A 6,000-nucleotide genomic window follows, 5' to 3' on the forward strand; every position below is an offset into this window, starting at 1 on the left:
ATAGGATTCGGAATGAATAAACTTAGGAGCAGCTCCAATGGGCGATAAAATAAGGAAAAGTAGACTTGTTCGCCTAGCATGTGCAATTTCGATGTAGAACAACAATGTTTAGGAGAGGTGAATTGGTTCAAGTGGAAGGCTCCAAAAGGATAAGGGGAAGGCTCCAAAGGACATGGATGGAAGTAGTAAGAAAAGATATGGTGACTTATGGTCTAACTAAGGGTATGGGCCTTGATAAAACGGAATGGAGGAACAAGATCCGTGTAGCGGATGTCGAATAGTTGGGAAAAAGCTCAGATGATGACGATGATGATGATGGTGTTGATGATTTATGTATTGTGGTGTGTGTGTGTGTGTGTGTGTGTATATTTTTATGCCTATACACATAAAATTGGGTCAACACTAATCAAACAAAATGAGTACTTTTGGTAATTTTGTCAAATACTCTTCGATTTGGTATTTCAACACCTCAGTTTTGGTTTTGAGCTGGCACTTTCTCGCAACTACTAATCATCCAATAGACCACCCTTTTTGTGGCCATTAGGGTTTAAACTCTTCTTGAAGTGGCTTAGCTCATGGTCGAGTGGGTGAGAGCTTGGTAGAAAGATTTCACAAGAGGATGCTCCTTTGTTTTTCAGTCCCTAGACCAGCTTCTCCTTCTTGTTTGTGGGATGAACATGTTAGTCGAACATTTCAAGAGCTTCACCGAAGTTCCTATTGTGCCAATCATTGACATGCTGGCACTTTGTTAGAACTAATGGCCATTATGGTTTAAACTCTTCTTGCAGTGGCTTTTTCTTTTCATATTCATATATATTGATGTCAAGATGATCAATTAGAAGGTTTTCCAGCATCCAAACAATGGATTTTTGAGGTGCACCTTGAATTCTACATTTTAAGGTTGCAACCATAAAGTTTTTCTAGGGCTGACAGTGGACCCGGACCTGTGGGTATACCCGAACTGGGTCCAGGTATGGGTCCAAATTTGGACCCGTGGGTATCGGTCTGGGTCCCACAATGTATACCCAAAAATTTCAGGTACAGGTATGGGTGTTGTTGGACCCGCCCCGTACCCGACCAGGGACCCAAAAACTGGTTGACCCACCCAAGTTCGTATGCTTTCTCACTCTAGCTTTCTTTTATTTTATAGCAAACCCCCTCACATACCTCTCTAAATCTTTTTAATGTGGGACTAAAAAATTTTCTCAACCCACAGAGCAAAGTTATTTTATTTATTTAGAGAGAGAAAGAAAAGTTATTTTCTAGTGAAAGAAAGAGATAGAGAGAGAGGGAACATACAGAGGAAGGAGGGCGCCATGGGAGAAAAGATGAGGCCACAAGAGAATAGAAAAGATGAAGGAGCCTCAGAATGCGGGGCCTGCTTTTCTTGCAGAGGTTTGCGCAATCCATGAAGGCTTGGGCCTCTGCTGCCTCTTCATCACACTTGCTCCGCTGCTGCTGGTGATGGTGGCGATGGTGGTGAACCATTTCTTCCCTTTCTAGAGAGAGAAGAAAAAGATAGTCTTCCCTGAAGAGCAGAGCCTTCGGACAGAAATACAAGCCACAAAGAAATGCAACACTACCCATCGGATATGGGTATGGGTACGTCTAATTGGACCTGTACGCGTACGGGTACGGGTCCGGGTCCGAGTCTGTATAGGCTATTTCAGGTACTGGTACGGGTCCAGCTGGACCCGACCCATTGCCACCCCAAATTTTTTCCTTTGATTATTAGGTTGTTCCCCAAAATTTGAGATGGAAAAAATCCTACAATGTCTTTTCCCCAAGGGAATAAAAGTATAGTATGCACCTCGGGACCATTGTATACGCACTGTAATTATTATTACGGTGCAGTTGGCATACGGATGCATCCGTAGCTGTAGAGGTAAGGTGCACCTTCAAATTTTATTATGGTATATAATTTTGATTAAAATGTTATTAGGATTATCTCAAAATCTATTTTTATATCTAATTATAAAATTTTAAATTTTAAATTTTAAAAATGGTTAAAATCAAGTAGATTTATAAACATATGAAAATCTTGAACATAGACGGTGTAGATAATATGCTGTAAAATGCTCTATTTCTGTCGCTTAAAATCTTTTCATCTTTTATGATCATACATCTCGATGTCGAGATGATCATTTAAAGGATCTTTCAACATTAAAACTACTTTTTTCGATGGATTTTTGAGGTGCATCCGTAGTTCTACATTAGAAGGTTGCCTCCTCTAAACTTTTTCGTTATTATTATCAATCTCCATGACTCGTCAGCATATGTTATAATGTGTAACTGAATTAGTAATGAAGAACTGTGGAAGCACTTGGATGGTCTTTGTGACCTGTGATGAAGTTCTCGGAACTTATATAAGAAATGGATAAAAAATTTGGAGCGTGTTTGATCAGTGGAAGAGGCAAAGCCGCCTCTTCCATCGGGTGCTACGGAAGCTTCCCCATTATTGGAAGCTGCAGCTTACCCAAATTAAAGCTTTTTTTTTGGTGCTGTTTTGGAAGGTATGACTTCCAAACAGCGTAGCACTTCATGTTTAACAAACATGGGAAGTGCTACAGTACCAGAAGCTGCAGCTTCCAATAATCACACACGCCCTTAATAGATACTCAACAGGTTCAACGGTTTAAATCTGTTTTCTATAACAAAATCATATACATTGTCCCATCCCATCTATTATCTTCTGCAACTCCTGTTTACACTGAAATGATCGAGCGCTGCAGCTCGAAAAAATGGATAATCAAAGTAAATTACAACTGGTTCTCATCGCATCGTTATAAGCCTGATGCTTGAGAACATCTCTCTCTCTCTCACTTCAGTACCAACTTCACTTGCTCTCTCTCTCTCGCTCTTTCTTCAGTACCAACTTCACTTGCACATTTGACCGCAGAATCAAGCTTCTCTCTGGTGTGAAAAAGGTGGTTCCAAGTGGTTTCCGGGCCATAATAGGGCAAGTAGCAGGAGGTGGGAGGACAGAGAAACCATTGTTAAAAGCAGGCAATGTTTACCACAAATAGAGTGAAGAGAAACTATTGGCCAAAGGTTTGAGTTGTGGCCATAAATCCAGTTCAGCACCCTCATGGAGGTGGTAACCACCAGCACATAGGTCATGCAAGCACAGTGGGGAGATGCGCCTCCTGGTCAAAAGGTTGGGCCCATTGCTGCTAGGAGGACTGGTCGGCTTTGAGGGCAGGCCGCTGCTACGGCTGCAAAGGCTGATAAGGCTTGAGGTTAGAGGGGGGGAATAAATCTTCATATGAGCTCCAGAGCATATTTTGGTTCTTATTTCTTCTGCAAATTCATGACTTCCATTGGATTTCTGATTTTTTGGGGGCTGGGGAGAGAGTCTTCATATGAGCTAGAGAGCCGTGAGATTAGGAGCATTTTGGTCTTCGTGTGAGCCGAGAGCATTTATTAAGTTCTCATTTCTTCTGCAAATTCAGTAGAATATTACAGTGAGAATTCTTGTGGTTCTACCTGTTCTTGAGAGAGCTTTCCAGAGAGAGCCTAGTTATGTCATTTGCACGAGAGACGGCCCCTAACGCATCACACATTGGTGAGAATCAATGAAATTAATGAAAGGATTTTTGTAACGTGACATGAAGATTTCGTGCTCCAGCAGGTGCAAATATACATTTTGCTTGAGAGAATATTTATTTTTTGTATAAAGAGGTCATGATACTTTTGACCATAGGATTAGATCCAATAGATGTATTATAACATTCAAGAAATTCATTTGGATTTTGTACCCAAAGAATGACACTCTCAACAACCTAAGCTCAAATCTAACTATCGATGAACCTAACCTCAAATCTAACTATCGATGATAATTTTTACCTTGTATCAAATGTAAAGAAAATTTTTATATAAGGTCTGTACCTTTATGTTGTAAATTGTGACCTTGTATCAAATGTAAGGAAAAAATTTATATAAGGTCTTAACCTTATATTGTACAAAACTCATCGGAAAAGGTTGTTTCTTTATTAGAAAGCCCTCCAGTTGATCATCTCCAATTCATAGGTTTGATAGATTTACACTATTTTTGGAGCTTTCAATTTTATAATAGGAGTAAAAAATATATTTGAACGTGGTCAAAAGAGTTTCGACACCTTAAATAAATATGATAACAAGATTTTGAGGTGCACTTTATTGTTATTGTTTAAGGTTGGTACCTTGTACAAACCTCAACCCCAAAAGTAATGGTATGATTATATATATTTCTCTTTGTTAATTCGGGTAATAAAGGAAGATACTATGAAACGCCTATAGGCGAAAATAAACAGTGATTTTGTCTATTTTCATCACCGTTTAAAGTTCATCGCACGAACAGGATTGTTTGGCAGTGTTTTATTTTTTAACTTTTTTTTTTCAAATTGGAATAATCTGAAATTTGAAACGCCTGTTCATAAAAAAATAGGTGAATGTACGAAAAATGTCAAATAAATATTTTACGTGAAAAAAATTGACCAAAATTCTCTTGAAAAATTTCGAGGGTATTTTGGTTATTTTTTTCACGAATTATTTTTTTATATATTTTTATTAGGTACATTTCTTTAAGATGTACACACTTTTTAAATTTCAAATCATATCGATTTGTAGAAAAAAAATGAAAAATAAAACACTACCATACAATCGTGGACTTGCGATGAATTTTGGATGGTAATGAGGGTATGTAAAATCACTGTTCATTTTCGCTTATAGTCGTTGGAAAGACTTTTCAGATAATAAATGACCTAGGAGTATTTTTTGACTCGTATTTTGGGATCCTTACCATCCTGGCAAACAATCATAAAAGAAAAAAAGGTGGATAACATTATTAAAGTGGTCGAATTATGTCAAAAAATTATTGGACTAATTTATTGAATTACCATGGTTACCTTTTAATATTTGGGAAAAGTTTATATAAAGTTGCAACCTTAAAATGTAGAATCACATATGTACCTCAAAAATCTATTGGAATTATTGTTTTAATGTCGAAAAAACATTCTAATCGATCATCTCGACATTGAGACGTATAAATACGAAAAAAAAAGTTTGAGTCTCAAAAATAGTGCATATTGCAACACATTATCTAGACCGTTCATTTTCAAGATTTTCGTATATTTATAGATCTACTTGATTTTAACCATTTTTGAAATTTAAAATTTTTATGAAAAATAGATTTTTTAAGATAATACTAAGAATTTGTTATAACAAAATTACATGTTATGATAAAATTTTAAGGTGCGCCTTGATTGGATTGTTTAAGGTTGCATCCTTAGAAGCCGCACCATTAATATTTATTATCTAACTAGTTTGTTAGGAAATGCCCAAAGCTAGTAGTGTCATATGCTTGTTGAAATATCTTGATTTTAACTGATTTTACGCTGCCTTAGTTATTTGGCTGGTTGAAATTTTAAAACCTTGAATATAAGGGGAAATTTCCAGAATCTTGCTATAAAATGTGTTTTTGAAAATTTGCATGTTTGAAATAGGAAACTTATTAAAATACACCTTTAACAATTTACTCTAGACTTCATTTGATATTAAAACTCATTTTGGTGTCATTTGATGGGCTGTTTGAGATTTATTTAAAAGACTGATGAGCTATTTGAAATTAGAGAAAAATATATGGTAACATATTAAATAATTTAAATCTCAGATGTGATTCGATTATTGCCCCTTTTATATATGGGTGTGGTCTGCATACGGTGGCAACCTTAAACAATCCAATTAATGCGCAGTTTTAAATTTTATCATAAATGTAATTTTGATATAAAAAATTATTAAGATGGCTTAACAATTTATTTTCATTTTTAATTATATAATTTTAAACTCTAAAAATGGTTCAAATCAAATAGATCTATAAACACATGAGAATCTTGAAAATGGATGGTCCAGATAATTTCTTGCAAGATATAGTATTTCATGGATTCGAAATCTTGTTTTCTTTTCATAGTATTACATCTCAAAGTTGAGATGATCAAATAGAGGGTTTTCCAACATCCAAAC

General features: G+C 36.1%; 1 pseudogene across 1 annotated transcript in view; it reads left to right on the forward strand.

The window, feature by feature from the left end:
• The window catches only part of LOC105420473 (large ribosomal subunit protein uL2-like), a 28,586-nt pseudogene extending 24,823 nt beyond the window's left edge, over nt 1-3,763 (forward strand). Inside the window, exon 2 of the transcript XR_016056441.1 lies at nt 2,900-3,763. The product of XR_016056441.1 is annotated as a large ribosomal subunit protein uL2-like (transcript). The remainder of the gene's footprint in view (nt 1-2,899) is intronic.
• Nucleotides 3,764-6,000: the final 2,237 nt, after the last annotated feature.

This window comes from Amborella trichopoda, chromosome 5 (assembly GCF_054954075.1).
Source record: "Amborella trichopoda isolate Santa Cruz 75 chromosome 5, AtrichopodaSantaCruz75HAP2 v2.0, whole genome shotgun sequence".
NCBI classification, from domain to species: domain Eukaryota; kingdom Viridiplantae; phylum Streptophyta; class Magnoliopsida; order Amborellales; family Amborellaceae; genus Amborella; species Amborella trichopoda.